Genomic DNA, 15,771 nt, shown 5'->3' on the forward strand with positions numbered 1-15,771 from the left:
TTTGTGATTTAACTAGCAGAAAGGGCATAGGCTGCAGGGTGAAACACCTGATTTTTTTTTTTTTTTTACCACAGCTCTGTACTTGCCATGTGACTGTAAAGGAAGGCTTATTGCAGTGTAACTGCACACATACAGAAACCTGGCTCTCCTCTGAGTTATTGGGAAGGCTTCAAGAGACATGTATATGTAAGGACTTTGCAGGGGGACAGCCTTCCTAACTGTACCTGCAAATGCAGGGACCCTTTTTCATTTTAATACTTGACTTGTTACTAAGGCATCCAGGCCAGATTCACACTCAGTCTTCCTGTGTGTTTCCTGAGTGCTAGGATTACAGGTGTATACCACAGCACCTGGAATGTTTCATTATGTGTATGTACATGTCTGAAGTGTGTATTTGTATGTGTGTGTGTGTGTATGTGATTGTGTTACTGTGTGTGAGTGTGTGACTGTGTGTGCGTGCACCCGTGCATGTGTTGTAAAGCCATGGGTGTTAGTGTGGAGGTCAGAGGACAACTTTGGAGTCATTTCTGCCCTCACTGTATGGGTTCCAGGGATTGACCTTAAATTGATGGGCTTGGCTTGCATGGCAGTCTTCTTTACCAGTGGAGCCGTCTTGCAAACCCCGTGTTTATAAATTCTTTTAAATTACTTTAAAAGTTTTGAGACAGGTTCTCACTTCATAACCCAGGTTAGCCTTGAATTTACTATTTAGCCCAGGCTTGCCTCAAACTTGATGTCTTCCTGCCTTATCCTCCCAAGTGCTAGGATTGTAAGTGTGTGCCTCCATGGCAGGCCTTCAGGGACCTACATTTTATAAGGCAAGCTCAGAAGAGATGGTGTGGAGAAAGGTAGCTTTTTTTCCTCATGAGTTGTGCATGTGTTTATTTGTAAAGCTATTTACATGTCTATGCTTTTATTTTTAGAGGCTTACTGTTCATTTGCTTTGAGCCCGTAGATACCATGAGTCATTCTGTGAGGGAAATGATAACATTTTACAGTATCCACAATGGTTTGGAAAATATGGGAGGTACCATGATGTTTAGTGGGAACGATCAGTTGGTTTGTCTGATCAGAACTCTGCTGTAGCTCCAGAGAGAAATCCCTACCTTCACCCCAGCCCTGTGTTGGGTATCCCAGCAAAAGAGACTGGTGGTTAGTGTATGTGATCATTGAATATTCTGAATAATGTTTCATTCACGGGTTTATGGGGTTCTGGGAAATGAAGCTATTTCATTCTTGGCAAAGCACCAGGTGATTTTGGCCATTAATGAATAAGCAAGCTTTCCTTCTGGGTTGAATTGTTTTTAATTGAATTAGTTGACAATGGGGGAAAACCTGTTGGTCAAGAATGAGCTTGTTACCTTCTGTTAAGTTTCTGCTTGATCACAATTGCTTAACAGGAAGTTTGTCTTTGTAGGCAAATGAGAGACAGACTGGGAGGACCTGACAGTCCAGTTGGTGTGTCTCACCTTGGCCTTACTGTTTTAACAAATGTTAACTTTTGTGTAGAGTTTTGTGATGTCAGCAGGAAGATTGTTGATGAGATTCCCTCTCATGGTTAGTCCACATAAAGGCCTTCACAGGCCAGAGTGCAGTGAGGTAGAAATTGGGACATTAACAAGAAAAATGGTGGGAAGAAAAGCACTAGCTTGTGAGTGGAGAAGTGTGCTAATCCCATGAATGTGGGAGAGCTGGTCTCTAGCAGAAAGCTTCTGCTCTCCTGAAGGGAAAGCCAAGAGTGGTCTCTACACATGCCTTTGGACTTTGAAGGAGCAAAGCTGAGACCCTTTAGCCGCTTTTAAGAACTGATGATAAAGTATACTTCGGTTGTCTGAGAAGAGACAGGGAGAATTTAGTCCTCGATCTCTTACCTTCATCTGTTAATCTTCGCCAAGCTTGCGGCCAGTTAGGCATTGCAGAGATACTTCTTTGAAGGGAAGGGTGAAAAATTAACTCACCAGTACAAGGAAAGGCCAGAGGATTCAGTAGGGTGAGAAATGGGTTGGCTGGAGAAGTGTTGTTTGCTATGTCCTGTCCTGCAGTGTGGATGTTAAGCTCCTCTGAAAAAGCAGACTATATTGTTTTAGTAACTAGCTACCAGCATAGTTCACTGGATACTTTTGTCGCACCTGGATTTCCAGTTTATTTAATTAATTAAGACAGAGTTTCATGTATCCTAGGCTGGCCTTGAATTTGCTGTGTAGCTACAGATGCCCTTGACTTCTGATCTTCCTGCTTTTACATCTGGAGTCCTGGGCTTACCAGGATGTGCGCCAGGTTAATGAAGTGACAGGGACGGACTCTAGGACAGCAGCTCTCAACATGTGGGTCACAACCCCTTTGGGGGTGGAATGACCCTTTCACAGGGGTCACCCAAGACCATCAGAAATCACAGATTTACATTACAGTTCATAGCAGTAGCAAAATTACAATGAAAGTAGCAATGAAAATAATAAATTTATGTCTGGGAGTCACTACAACATTAGGAGGTATTAAAAGCTCACAGCATTAGGAAGGTTGAGAACCACTGCTCTAGGACTTTGAATGCTGGGCAAACCCTTTGCCAACAGAGTCACATCCTCAGCCTTCAATTCTTTTTTTATTTTTTATTTTTTTATTTTTTTGTTTTTCAAGACAGTGTTTCTCTGTGTAGCTTTAGAGCCTTTCCTGGAACTCACTGTGTAGCCCAGGCTGGCCTCGAACTCACAGAGATCTGCCTGGCTCTGCCTCCCGAGTGCTGGGATTAAAGGCGTGTGCCACCACTGCCCGGCTTCAATAATTCATTCTTGACTTAGGAACATCAACAAGTGAGGAACAATTTGAACTTTTTTTTTTTTTTTTTTTTTGGCGTGCTTTGTTTGCATGCTTTCTTTAAGTTGTGAGGACTGCAGGTTGTGTATCTGGTCACTGTGATGCAGTCCCTCAGATGACCGTCCAGTTCCTTCAGTGCCCAGAGTGCTAATGTCTGCACTGTCACCATCGCCTGTGGACTGTTACTGCATCTTAGAAGTCAGAGTTCAGAAGGATTAGAAAGTCCTTATCAGGAGGATCTGGTTTGCTGCTAAGAGGGGCTAAGGCATCTTTAGTGTGTGTTTTGCTATGACATTAGTGCTTGGGACCTTGCAAGTACATGGCTCTTTGGTAATGGGATGCCTTTCTATGTGGAATAATCTGGAGTTTGCTCTTTGTGTCAACCAGGATGAAATTCTCATGATTCTAGGGCCTTGTGAGAGTATTTATGTCTTCTATCCCCAAAGTAGTTAGTTTCCTGACCCTTGCACTCAGGCAGTTGTGCTTTGTGAAAATGGCATGGCGTCACCTCCTGTAGAAGGGGACTTGGGAGACATTCTTGAGAATTAAATATGCCCTTCAGCTGCCCATAGGTATTCAGTACTGCAGGGACACTTTGGCAGTAGTGTGGCAAATAAGTTGAATCTTCATGTTCTCTCTGGTTGTCCATCCTATTTAATGTCTTTTCTCTTTTTGTTACGGTTGGTTAGGATTTGCAGTCTAATGGGGAACTCATATGGTAGAAAAAGAATAAACAGAATTTGGATTGGCTGTAATATTTATGAATGTCATTTTGTAAATTATTGATTAGTGTTCTTTATTGTCTCTTTGGTTTACCTGATGATTAGCTGTTGTAGGGTATTGGCCTCTAGTGAACTGTAAGTTCACTCTTACCTTGATTGTCATGTTTAAGAATGTTCTGGATTCCGATTGAACATCAAGGAGTTGAGTAATGTATGTAGGTTTGATGCCTTTTCAGCGGCAAACCAAATGATTTCTTTGATAGGAATGTTAGTAAATATTGGGGGATATTTGAACCCTCGCTTATTTTCGTTTTGACTGGCAGACTGCTTTTGTAATGGCGGAAGAACGGTCATAGAAAACTGACATTACTGTCACTGTATTGAGTGATCAGGGACAGCTTACATGGATGGCTAAGTGAGTCTTAGTTGCTCTCGGTTGTAGATTGTATGCTATTTATCATGAGTAAATGTTAATATTAGCTATATTTCACTATTTCTCTCATGCTGGGCTAAGGGGTACAGCCCCAGGCCCTTCATGTCCAAGGGCTGTCCTCAGATCCACCATCCCATCGGCCTTTCTTGCCATTCTTGGTGGCTGTCGTTTGCTGCTGGTGCCATGGTGGGTGTATGGATTGCTCTCTGTCTTTCAACAGTTACCGAAGTGCATGTTTGGGATTTTGTTGAAGAAAGCTGGATACAGTAAACGGAGAGTCTTGGAAGATGCTTGACCGCTGTCTTTTCTCAGACTAGTCTGAAAGGGGATGCCCCATTCAGTCAGTGGTGGATCTGAAGTGCAGAGTACTTCCAGGTAAGCCTTGCCCTGTGTGTGTTGTTTTGTGGGACTCACCTCACCGAAAGAAATTTCAAAAATAAAAAAGTCTTTGTAGAGTTGGGTATTATGGCTTACACCTGTAACCCCAGTCCTAGCTTTTCCATTGCTGGGGTGGAAGACACAGTGGGTATTTGTGCTTAGTGGTGTGTGTGTGTGTGGGTTTCACAAGGAAGGGGCTGGGCAGAATCACCAGGAAAAACTGCCTAAGTGTCAGCAGTACAGCGGTAGGCTTAAATATCTTTTCGGCCAAAATCTCAATAGAGAATAAGCAGGGATTTGGGGGTTCTGGGGAGTGACCATTTTGAGACATTTTCTTGCATTTATTGTTGCTACCAGGCCAGATTACTTTTCTTTTTCTCTGTGTAGTTTTGGTGCCTGTCCTGGATCTTGCTCTGTAGACCAGGCTGGTCTTGAATTCACAGACATCACCTGGCTCTGCCTCCTGAGTGCTGGATTGAAGGCATATGCCACTGCTGTTGGTTATGGCTGCGCTGCTCGGGGCTGGCTGTCACCAGCAGCAGCCATGCTAAAGGAGGGGAGTGCTAGAGGAATGTCAACGAGCCATGGTTACCTTTCTAGAGTTTTATTGGGAGAGAGAGGGAGAGAGAGAGAATGAGAGAATGAGAATGGACCAGAGAAACAGAGACCGTGCAGAGGGAAGAGAGCAGAAAGAGAAAAGGAACACACAGAGGGCCCACCCACTTTTTAGGCTGGGCCACCATCGCAGGTTGATGACGTAATTAGGGACAGAATCCTTTACAACTGCCACCTGGACAGATTACTTTTTTTTTTTTTTTTTTTTTTTTGAGACAGGGTTTCTCTGTGTAGCTTTGTGCCTTTCCTGGAACTCACTCTGTAGACCAGGCTGGCCTCGAACTCACAAAGATCCGCCTGGCTCTGCCTCCCGAGTGCTGGGATTAAAGGCGTGAGCCACCACCGCCTGGTGGACAGATTACTTTTGTAGAGACCATGTGAGGCAGCAATCTGCTGAGGATTCCTAGAGGGTCTTCTCAGGAAGAGTCCCTCCTTAGCAGCTGTTGTGAGCATTGCTAACTTGTAGGCACTGTCAGTAGGCACTTGGCATGTTTCTTACTTGGTGCGTGCTGCACTTGGGTTTTAGGTAGTGGAATGAAGCTCAGAAGTACTGAGGATGTGCAGGTAACCCAGGCCATGCGACTAGGAAATGGCAGAGCTGGGTTCAGGCCTGGACCTTTCTGTCCAGTGAAGTTTGAACTTAAGCCTTCTGGATTTTCACTTTTTTTTTTTTACAGTGGAGTAAGTGTGTATGTCTGTGTGTGTGTGATTTTATGTAGGTGTGTATAGGTGCTCCTTGTGTCTGTACATGTGGAGGCCAGGTTGATGGCGAGTGTCTTTCTCAATAGTTCTTCTACCTTATCTTTGATTCAGGGTCTCCTGATGAACCCCAACTCACTGGTTCTGCTACCCTGGCAGGAGGCAGGTGCTCAGATAATAGGTGTGTTACCTCAGGCTTTGAGATGACTTTTATTTATTTTTGATGTTTTTTAAAAAAATTTAATGGAACAGCTTGGGTCATCATGAAGTGCAGCAAGCTCTTCATTGACTGAGCATCTATCTCCTCAGCCCCTCACAGTGGATTTTTACTGGAGAGGACATGCTAGCTCATTGTTGGCATGGTATTTGTCCTAGTTTGGGCTACTATTTTGTGATGAAACACCAAGACCAAAAGTTAGGGACCATTGAGTTTATTCGGCTTACACTTCATATCACTGTTCATCATTGAAGGAAGTCAGGACAGGAACTCAAACAGGATAGGAACCTGGAGGCAGGAGTTGGTGTAGAGGCCATGGAGGGTGCTTCTAACTGGTTTGCTCCTCATGGTTTGCTCAGCCTGCGCTTACACAACCCGGGAGCACTAGCATAAGGTAGCCCCACTCTCAATGGGCTAGGCTCTCATCAGTCACTAATTAAGAAAAAACCTGACAGGCTCGCTGATAGCCCTATTTTATGGCACTGTTTTCTCAGTGGAAGCTCCTTCTTGTCCAGTGACTCTGACTTGTGATGAGTTGACATAAACTAGCAGAATTCAACCCTCCATCTTTCCCATTCCTTCTTAGTATTTATTGTTGCTTTACTCAAATAGCTTATAGCTCAAATGTGTACACTTCCTTTGACCTGTCATCTGTCAGCCTGACAGCATAGATATTGTCCGGTAACTCTTGAAAACATAGTCTTTTCCTTACTTAACATTTCCTCTAGATTGCCTGCACCCTATATATACTGCTTGAAAATTTTCTGTCATACACTGGCATTCTGACCTGTTTGAGTTGGATTTCTTTGCATTTGCTAATATTCTAGGTAATCATTTCCCATACCACCTTATGAGTGGTGGGCAGTGGCTGTAGTAGAAGGAAGAAGAGCAGGTAACAGTTACTGGGCACTTACTCTCTAGTTACAGTGTAGATAGGAACTCATTGTGTCTTTACAACAACCTGGGGGGAGGCAAGAGCCCCTGTGCTTCATTGCAAGGAAACCAGTGTATACAGTGGCTGAACAATGTGCTCAAGAGCAGAGGCAAGAGAGGATCCAGGCAGTCTGGTTTAGGAGTGTGTCGATCTTTTGCTCTCCACAAGTACACAGGCAGAAGTCTCCTCCAACAGGGTGTACAATTTTCTTTCTTTCAGAAATGTGTGGCAGCTCATGAGCCTGCAATCCTAGTATTGGGAGTCTGGCTGTGAGTGCCAGGCTAGCTTTGGCTATAGAGTGTGATACTGTCTCAATAAGAAACAAAAGGAAGCAGTTGTTGAAGATACGTTTCTGCCCTTCTCTTAAAAAAAGTCTAGTCTTCAGGTCCCGTTAGCCATGCGGGCTCTCTCTTTCCCAAGCAAACCCCAATAGTGATTTTGAGGTGGTCTTTCAGAACAGTGCTGTGTGCTAAACCCTGCATGGTCAAGATGTTTGAAACCTCTTCTCTTCAGAATAGCAGTCAGTAGATGTCAAAGTGTTGGCTTCCTGCTTTTTGTTTTTGAGACCGGGTCTTGCCCCATAGCCCTGGCTACATTGAGCTTCTGATCTCCTGTGTAGATCTCTGGAGTGCTGGGATTACAGGTGTGTGTCAGTGTATTGGCAAAGATGACAATTTTGTAATGTACCTAACTCAGTTTATGTTTAAATAGGCTTATGTAACTTTAGAATTTGTCATCATCCAAGGTGATGCCTTTAGCACCCTCAGAAATCAGACCCATTCAGTGTGCTCAAAGTGCGTCGTTATCCTAGGGATGGGTTGACACCAGAAGCTTTACAATACTGTTGTGTAAGGCCAGAAACTAATTTTATAAATTTACAGTGATAATATGTAGTTGGCATGTTTAGTATATATTTTTTTTCCTTTTTTGAGACAGTCTCATGTAGCTCAGGCTGGCCTTGAACCCCACTATATAGCAGAGGATGGCCTTGAACTGGGGATGTTTCTGCATCTACCTTGGGAGTACTGAGAATTACAGGCGTGCACAACTATACTGTTTTATTTTATGGTGGTGATCAAACCCAGGGCTTTTGTGTGTGCTAGGCAAGTATTACTCTAGAGTATACTGGGATCAGTCTAAGTATACTCTTTTGGAGACTGTATTTCTCTGTATAACCCTAGCTGTCCTAGAACTCTCTCTGTAGATCAGGCTGGCCTTGAACTCATGGGTATCCACCTTCCTCTTCCTCCCTAGTGCTAGAATTAAAGGTGTGCGCCACCACCACCTGACACCTAAGGTATATTCTTACAGAGAGATTTGCTAGATGCTAATTTATATGTTAGTTTAATTTGGAAGGGCCTGCCAATTCTAGTCAAAATGACTACAACATTCTCTTGTGGTAGGTAGACTTTGCTTAGCAGGTCATGTCATGGACTCAGTCTTTTAAAAGTAAGATATCTGCTGGATGGATTTGGTTTCCTGTGGAGTGGATAGATTTCTTGATATCAAAACCTCACTTTCCAAACCCTTTTCTAATTAAGGCATTTGGGGTTTTGAAATTTTCTCTTCTCTACCTCTGCTTTCTTTGTTTTTGAAATAGGGTTTTGTATGTAGTCCAGGCTGGGCAGGAACTTGTGGGCCTCCTTTACCCTCGGTGGGTGTAGGGATTATAGCTGCATGCTACCACACCTGCTTCAGAGCACTTGCTTTTAGATCATTTAACATATTCAGCTTGAATGGACTTTTTACCTAGAAGTCTGAGAGGTTCTTGTTTTCTCCTCTCCCTCTTTCTCCACCTCCTTCTCCTCCTCTTCTTCTTCATCTTGCATGTGTATGTGTCATTCATTCATGTGTGGCTTGTGTGTATGTGTCCGTGTGTGTTCATGCAGAGGCCCAAAGTGGATGCCAGATGTCTTTCTCCATTGCTCTCCACTTTATTTGCTTCAGTTCTCATTACAATGTACTTCACTGAGTCCAGAACTCATTGATTGGCTAGTCTAGTTAACCAGCATGCTCCAAGGATCCCATTTCCACCTCCCTAGCCTTGGGAGGCTTCACCCTCTTGTGCCGGGATTCTGACGCCCCTCCTCCAGCTTGTAGGACAAGAGTTTTTTCCTCTGAGCCATTTCCCCAGCCCTGGCCTCTGGTTTTGCATGAGCTCCTTTGTCACTGCTGTGACCCATTTTCTGTCCATTTTCCACTCTTAAGGACATAGTTGACTTACTAAGCTTATGTAACTTGACCACATAGTATGCTGTAACTAGGAGCACACTCCGAGGACCACATACCCAATAAATAGTGCATCCTTCTTGCATTACAGCGTGGTTTTCCATGGAGCTTGCTTTAGTCTCCTGCATCATTGCTTTCATTTTGTTTTCTTTCTGTTCTTGAAGTAGAAAAGGTAACACAAGTGAATGGTATTGGGGAAGTTAGCTTGGCAAGTAGATGCAGGATGAAGAGACCGAAGGCAGAGATCTGTTGGGCTTTATGGCCAGTGATAAAAGTGAGCCAAAGTGCTTGTGGGGCGGGGCCTGCTTAGGGGGCTGTGGCTTTGTGGAAGTTACAGGTGCAGGATCTATAGAGTTTAAGGGCTGGTTTTAGTATCAGAGGAATTGAGTAATATCATTAGTTTTAGATTTTTCTCTCTGCCTTGGGCCCTTGGGTAGATGTTTGCTTTCTTCCTCAGGATGAGTGATACTGTAATAGAGCACGAGCTTAGGGGAGAAGAAAGAATGAGTTTATGTTGGCTGAGAGTATTAATGAATTTGCCTAGAGATGAGAAGATCTAAGGGTAGAGGTATCTATGTGTAATATTGCTCTGAGCTCACCAAATAGAGAAATTTGGGAGCCTTTGCCTTCATGTTATCTGCCTTTATTAATAGAGCTATGAGATTACTCAAACCCAGACTTTGTCTGAGAATGCCAACACAGGGATGGGCTGTGATATAGCCACCCTGATTTCTTCACTCCTGCTTCCTGTTCCCATTCCCAGATGACGTCATCACATGCATTCGCTTGCTGTCTTCTCTCTTACTCTAACTGGCTGATCAATAGAGGCACAGTGTTTAAAGTGTGTTTTCAAAAAGCCACTGCACATCCTTCATTCGTTCACACAGTTTCAGATCTACATCTGCTCACTAAAACAAGAGAATAGTAACTTGAGCAGGGAAGGGAAAGTACTATCCACTCTCCTAGCCAGCTTCAATTCTGAATGCCTCTCCCTAGCTCTGGAGAGTACAACATGGTACTTTTAAGACATTTTCAATGTCACACATGCAGCCTAAATACAAGTCAGCTCTTTTACTTCCGTGTCAGTCAAAGAAACAGCTGTTCAGTGCTGGAGTCAAAAGGAGCTGTGTTGGAATAGTTGGTGCCGGGCTGGTCTCTGGTGCAGCACTTCTTCAGAGAGTTCATTAGGAGTTTCCTTGCGTAGTTTGTGCTGGCCTCAAATTCGCCATTCCTTAGGGGACTTAGAAAAAAAAGTTGTATTTATTTTTTATGTGTGTGTGTGTGTTTTGCCTGTATGTATGTGTACTGTATGTGTGCAGTGCCCATGGAGGAGTCAGAAGATGGTTATGAGCTACCAATGGGTTCTGGGAACTGAATATGGGTCCTCTGTAAGACTATCAAATGCTCCTGCCCTCCTTGAGGGACTTTGAACTCAATTCTTATTAACTACATGTTATTTCTCCCGTAATTACTTAAGACTGATGGAGATGGCCATCGGTACTTGACACATTTTAAAGTAAATTATATATATGTGTGGTATGAACCATAAAGTACATAGTGCAAAAGAAAATGCAAGGCTCTTGTTCTGCATTCATGCATCATCTTTTTATATTTCTTTATAATTTTTTTGTTTTGTTTTTGGAGACAGGGTTTCTCTGTGTAGTTTTGCGCCTTTCCTGGATCTTGCTCTGTAGACCAGGCTGGCCTTGAACTCACAGAGATCCTCCTGGCTCTGCCTCCCAAGTGCTGGGATTAAAGGCGTGTGCCACCACCGCCCGGCTCGTCTATAATTTTTATTATTACTAATGTTTTTATTGTTATTTTGAGAGGGTCTCACTAGAGTCTTGGGTAGCTTGGAACTTGTTATGTAGACCAATTTGCCTGTGAACACTCAGAGATCTGCTTGCCTCTGCCTCCTGAGTGCCAAGATTAAAGGAATGCTCTGTCATGCATAGCCTGAACCTTTTTTTTTTTTTAAAATAAAATTATTTTATTTCATATTATTTTATGTGTAATTTTTTTTTCTGCATGCATGTCTGTGTACAGTACATGTGCCTGGTAACCAAGGAAGCCAGAAAAGGGCATTGGAAGTCCTGGAACTGTAATTATAGACAGTTGAGTGGGTGCTGGGAATTAAATCCAGGTCTGTGTTCTTAATTGCTGAGCCATGTGTCTAGTTCCTGAATCTTACCTATTTTAATGTAAAATATGATGTGATCATTTTGCGTATCAATTCCCAAAGGGCTCTGGTTTTTTTTTTTTTTTTTTTTTTGAGGGACTACTTTTAATAATGCAAGCTGATTTATTGTATAAATAAGCTGTAATTTGTGTAACTAGTCTGGAATGATGGATTGTATGTGGGTCATTTCCAGTCTTATGTTTGCTATAACATGCTACAAAAATGATTTTGTGCAGATGCCAGTTCACATATGAAGAGTGTAACTTTAGGGCAGATTCTGAGGAGAAGGTGGGCTAGGTAGGTCCTTTGAAAGGGCTGGCCCTGGGCAAGGGTTTAGGCCAGTGGCTTGCCCAGCGTATTCGAAGACTTGAATGTGGTCTTCAGCACTGCACCTCATGCAGGCTTTGCCGTGGGCTGCACTTATCCCCTGAGTCCTTAATGGTGGTAAGTGGCCTTCTAAAGTGAAGTTTTAAAAACTGTGGTCCTCCTGCCTGTCCACCCTACCCCCAGGGCTTTCTGTTTGCCTGGTAGTTGCTCTGGCACTGAGGTAAGCCTCCTGCCTTGGCATGAGAATAGCATAAGCACGTAGGGTCAGATTCAATCAGGAGCAAGCGTTCTTTTCCCTGGGCTCAGCACCACCTTGGCACTTTCTGTGTTGCTTCCTCTCTCTTCTGATTTTCCTCCCCTATGTCTTCCTTTCTTACCCTGGTGCAAATCTTTCCTTTGTTGCAAAAAAAAAAAAAAAAAAAAAAAAAATTGAAAGTAGGTTGCAAGCATTATGGTATTGTTGCCCCTAAGTTTGTACTTCGTCTCTTTAGTGTCTTAATTTAGGACAGGCTATTTATTTTTCCTTCTTTTCCCCACTGACTTCTCTGAAGAGCCCAGGTTAGTTAGTTGCCTTATGTGCAGGGATGTGCAACGTTCTGTATTCATTTGAGTATTTACTTGTGTCATTGAACTTGCTTCTTAAGCATCTGTTACTTCTTGTAAACTGGAGCTTTGGTGAGCTGCATCCAAGCTAAGCTTTTGGTAGGAATGCTTCATCACCGGAGAAATGTGTCTCACATCAATCGCATAATGAGGCAGTAGGAGCTGTGCATTGCCCCTTAGTTAGGGTGGCAGCAGCCAGATCTCTGTAATCATTACAGTTTTGGCCTCTGCTCTTGGTGAGTTGTCTGCAAGGCACTGTTTGGTACCTTCTCACAGTCTTGCTCCTCACCTGGAGACTGCAGTATCCCGAACAAGAAGTCTCTCCTTACAGTTACAAAATGGTGGTCTAGATGTCATTCTTTTCTCTTTATTAGCTAGTGTTCACAGAACTAGCCTGATTCTCCACCTCCCTATCTGTGCCGCAGTACTCTCGTGGGCTTTTGTTTATTTGGTGTGTTAACAGTCAATTACCAGCTTTACTGATTCTCCGTGTCCCAGATTTGGCTAATGAGAGCCCCTTCTTGGTAGCTCCCACTTTATTTTGATGTGCACACCCCCCAACCCACACACACACCAGTGTGTGTATTTCTTGGCTTTTTGGATCAAATTGTCTTAGGTATATGTTGTGTGACACTGTGGCTTTTTAAGGGGCATATTTCTAGAAACTATTTGTTGTCACTGTTTGTAGACCCTTGTGGTAAACAGGCTAAGAAATACGTTAAAAAAGAACTATGAGTTCATGTTATTTCTCATTCACATTTAATATTACAGTTTCCTCCCTCTGACCTTGATAGTCTCGATACTGAAAAACCTAAGGGATCTTGTTAACACAATGACCATCAAATTGAGGTGCACATTATTCCCTAAGTAGGTAAGTAGTTTCATTCATTCATTCATTATTGAGCATGTCCTCTTTGGTAATGTGGAAATACAGAGTAGAGTCAAGCATGTATATTGTTCTAGTAGTTTGCAGTCTTGTGTGGAGACATGAATTTATTTGGTGGTGTGGGAGTTAGAAGGAAGGCCTTTCCTAACGGATGTTTAGTTGCTTATTTTGTGTGTGAATGTTGTTTTTATATGTGGTGTATGTGTGCACAGGAGGCCCAGGGAGGTGTTGGGTGTCTTTCTCTGAGGCCTTGCTCTTTAAGTCAGGATCTCTCAAGAGCATGGAGCTTGTACCTTTTGTGCTAGGTTACGCTATGGTTAAAGCATGTGCAGGATGCACCCAGCTTCTACATGGCTGCTGGGATCTGAACTCTCAGCCTTATGCTTACACAGCAAGACTGAGCCATCATTCTCTCCAGCTACGTAGGCTGGAGGCTTGGCAGAAATTAGACATGGCCATAGATGTACTGGGACAGGGGGCTGTCATAGCAAAGGTAATGAAGTGACAATGGCTAGAAGAAGGCTGTCTGTCTTATTTTCTTTTTAATATTCTAATTTTTTAGATTTTGTATGTTTTATTTTATGTGTCTGAGTGTCTGCATGTATGTATGTGCACCACATGTGTGCCTGGTGTCCATGAAGGTCAGAAAAGGGCTTCAGATTCCCTGGAACTGGAGTTACAGATGGTTGTTAATCACCCTGTGGGTCCTGGGAACTGAACCCTGGTCCTTTGCAAAAAGCAAGCGCTGTTAACTGTTGATCTGTTTCTGCACTCCACACCAACTCTTAGTTTTTAATTATGTGCATGTGGGTGCAGGTGCCTGCTGTCCCTCATGGTTTTGTTTTGTTTTTGTTTTTTCCAGACAGGGTTTCTCTGTGTAGCTTTGGAGCTTGTCCTGGAACTCGCTCTGTAGACCAGGCTGGCCCCGAACTTACAGAGATCCGCCTGCCTCTGCTGGAATTGAAGGTGTGTACCACTACCACCTGGTCTGTCCCTCACATTTTTTATGAGACAGTATAGCTAATGTAGCCTGGGCTGGCCTTGAACTTATGACAATCTTCTGCCTGGACCTCTCAAGGACTAGGGTTACAGGTATGTGTCAGCCATGCCTGGCAAAAGTGTGTGATTTCTATGAGGAAGGATGAGTCCCATGGATTGCTTAGTTCAGCTGAGTGAGGCATTTGAGGTAGATGATATATCTTTCTAAGGTTATAACTAATTTAGCTCAGTAGTAGTGCCAGCTCTTGCCTAAATGGGCAAGGCTCTGAGTTCAGTTCTTAGCACTGCAAACAAAACAAAAACACCTTTAAAATGCTTTTTACAGCCAAGATTTTATATATATATATATATATATATATATATATATATATATATATATATATATATATAATTTTTTTTCCACTGATCACATTCTTGAAATTGGCCATTTGATTTTTATAATCTGTTGATTTATTTGGTAGATATTAGTATTTTGTTGTCACTGTGTAAAGTTAATTCTATTAGTAGGTAGCAAAATGCGTGGCCTCATTAAGGCCTGTAGTGCGGTGGTAGATCTCATGCTTAGTGTGCTCCTGGCCCTGCATTTGAGTCCCAACACTATATTAGAAGAAATGTAATTTCTACATGGATTGTACTTTTGAAAGTTGTACATAAATATTTATCTTGTTATTTTTTGATGTGACATCTCTTTGTGTTAAAATTTTAAATTCTAGTAGTTCTATGTAGTTCTTTTAAAATGTATTATTTAAATTTCCTACAACCTCTGTTACATACATTTAAAAACACCATCTCCAGATCATTTGTATTGTCAGCATTTTGTCAGAAGTTCTCTCTGGTTGGCTGGTGTCAGTTTTGAGCAGTTTCATCCCAGACACTCTGAGGGATACTCTTGGGAAACAAAGGAAGTGAACAATGATAGATTAAAAATGATTGTGTGTGTGTGCATGTGTGTGATTGCTGATGTTGATTGTAAGTAGCTTATATACAGTAAATAACACACCTTAACTATACAGCTCAGTGAATTTCATAACAGATACTATGACTGCCATCAGAATGTGATAAAGACCACTTCCCAAGCCCTTGAAGAGTTACCACTGCTAGCCAACTCTCCCAAAGATATGTATAGGTTAGCTGCATCTCTTTGTCAGTTATTTGTTCATGTTCTCTGCCCATTATTATGTCTGAAGTTCTGTTTTGTGCATGTGTAATTTACCTTCTGCATTTTCCATTTCTAGTACATTGCTCTTTTTACTGGGTGGCTAGACTAACAGGGTTGCTGAGTACTTGGCTAATGTTGATAAATAATGGAGTTGCTTCCAATTTTTGGCTGCTCCTATATAACACTTTTTTAAAATTTGTTTTGTTTTTTGAGACAGGGTTTCTCTGTGTGTGGTCTTCCTGGAACTTGCTCTGTAGACCTGGCTGGCCTTGAACTCAAAGATCTGCCTGCCTCTGCCTCCTGAGCATTGGGATCAGAGTCGTGCACCACCACTGCCGGCTGATAACACTTCTAACTAGACAGGATCCCATGTTTCTATTGGGCATACTGGGGGACTTAGATAAGACAGTTGAGGTAGGAGAGCTGGGCTGTGGGTGAGCACAGGGGTTGAAGTGGTCCATCCAGTTGAAGCTTCTCTCCCTGAGGTAGAGTTCCATCATCATCCGACACTGATGGTTTGTTTGCCATCCTTGTCAGTCAGCCTAAAGGTTGTGTGCTGGTATTGTTATTGTAGCTTTGA

The 15,771-nt window shown here is 42.8% G+C and overlaps 1 protein-coding gene across 5 annotated transcripts in view; it reads left to right on the forward strand.

The window, feature by feature from the left end:
* The window catches only part of Fbxw11 (F-box and WD repeat domain containing 11), a 99,593-nt gene that overhangs the window by 6,754 nt on the left and 77,068 nt on the right, over positions 1-15,771 (forward strand). Inside the window, exon 2 of one of the 5 annotated variants that reach the window (XM_036195468.1) lies at positions 4,187-4,341. The exons of the other annotated variants lie outside the window; for them this stretch is intronic. The gene's annotated coding sequence lies outside the window, so the exon portion shown is untranslated. The remainder of the gene's footprint in view (positions 1-4,186; positions 4,342-15,771) is intronic. 5 annotated transcript variants of the gene reach the window in all.

This window comes from Onychomys torridus, chromosome 8 (assembly GCF_903995425.1).
Source record: "Onychomys torridus chromosome 8, mOncTor1.1, whole genome shotgun sequence".
Taxonomy (NCBI): Eukaryota; Metazoa; Chordata; class Mammalia; order Rodentia; family Cricetidae; genus Onychomys; species Onychomys torridus.